Here is a 1,964-nt window from a genome sequence, read left to right on the forward strand (position 1 = left end):
ATTTAAAATATACAATTAGATCAGTTTCAACATGTATTTATACCAGTAAAAAAACCACCACAATAAAGATTCTAAACATTTCTGTCACTCCTACAAGTTCTTTGTGCCCTTTGTAATCCAATTATCCCACAACCCCATCCCCAGGCAACAAATGATTTGCTTTCTGTCACTACAAATTAGTTTAGATACTTCACAATTTTTTATATGGATGGAACAATGAAGTCTTTTTTTTGGGGGGGGGGCTAGCTTCTTTTACTCAGCATAAGAATTTTGATAGAATGACGCTGTCATTCACGCTGTTGCTTGTGTAAATAGTTAATTCCTTTTAGTTGATGAGTAGTGCTTCACTGCATGAATATGCCGCTGCTGTTTATTAATCCAGTCACCTGTCGATGGACCCCTGGACTGTTTTTAGCTTTTGTCTATTACAAATAAAGCTGCCATGAACATTTGCATAAAAGTCTTTGTGTGCACATATGTTTTTAATTTTCTTGGGTAAATACCTAGCAGGAAAATGGTTGCCTTCTATGGTAGGTATATGATAAAGTTTTCAGAAATGGTCAAACTCTTTTCTGAAGTTGTACCATTTTCTGTTTCCAACAACATGAAACAGAATTCTACCTATTCTATAATAGGACCAACACTTGATTGGGTTAGGTTTATAAAAAAATTTTTACTCTTCTGAATAGGTTTGTAGTATAATGTATGGTTTTGGTTTGGATATCCTAGACACTTAATGATGTTGAGAATGTTTTCAAATGCCTACTGACAATACATCTTTGTTCGTGAAGTGCCTGTTTAAATCAGTGTCCATTTTCTTAATGGGATGTTTGTCTTACTAAGATTTGTAAGAATTCATTAAATATTCTTTTTTTTCTTTGTTTTTAAATTTTTTTATTGTTATGTTAATCACCATATATTACATCATTAGTTTTTGGTGCAGTGTTCCATGATTCATTGTTTGTTCATAACACCCAGTGCTCCATGCAGAACGTGCCCTCCTCAATACCCATCACCAGGATAACCCATCCCCCTCCCCCCTCCCCTCTAGAACCCTCAGTTTGTTTTTCAGAGTCCATCATCTCTCATGGTTTGTCTCCCCCTCTGACATACTCCCCTTTTCTTCCTCTCCTGTTATCTTCTTCTTTTTCTTTTTTCTTAAAATATGTTGCGTTATTTGTTTCAGAAGTACAGATCTGTGATTCAACAGTCTTGCACAATTCACAGTGCTCACCGCAGCACATACCCTCCCCAATGTCTATCACCCAGCCACCCCATCCCTCCCACCCCCAACCACTCCAGTAACACTCAGTTTGTTTCCTGAGATTAAGAATTCCTCATATCAGTGAGGTCATGTGATACATGTCTTTCTCTGATTGACTTATTTCACTCAGCATAACACCCTCCAGTTCCATCCACGTCGTTGCAAATGGCAAGATCTCATTCCTTTTGATGGCTGCATAATATTCCATTGTGTATATATACCACATCTTCTTTATCCATTCATCTGTCGATGGGCATCTTGGCTCTTTCCACAGTTTGGCTATTGTGGACATTGCTGCTATAAACATTGGGGTACACGTACCCCTTCGGGTCCCTACATTTGTATCTCTGGGGTAAATACCCAGTAGTGCAATTGCTGGATCGAACGGTAGCTCTAATTTCAACTGTTTGAGGAACCTCCATACTGTTTTCCAGAGGGGTTGCACCAGCTTGCATTCCCACCAACAGTGTAGGAGGGTTCCCCTTTCTCCACATCCCCGCCAACATCTGTCGTTCCCTGACTTGTTAATTTTAGCCATTCTGACGGGTGTGAGGTGGTATCTCATTGAGGTTTTGATTTGGATTTCCCTGATGCCGAGTGATGTTGAGCACTTTTTCATGTGCCTGTTGGCCATTTGGATGTCTTCTTTGGAGAAATGTCTGTTCATGTCTTCTGCCCATTTCTTGATTGGATTATTTGT

Source organism: Callorhinus ursinus, unplaced genomic scaffold, assembly GCF_003265705.2.
Source record: "Callorhinus ursinus isolate GAN/ISIS: 27379988/994484 unplaced genomic scaffold, GSC_fseal_2.0 scaffold9, whole genome shotgun sequence".
In the NCBI taxonomy this organism is placed as follows: Eukaryota; Metazoa; Chordata; class Mammalia; order Carnivora; family Otariidae; genus Callorhinus; species Callorhinus ursinus.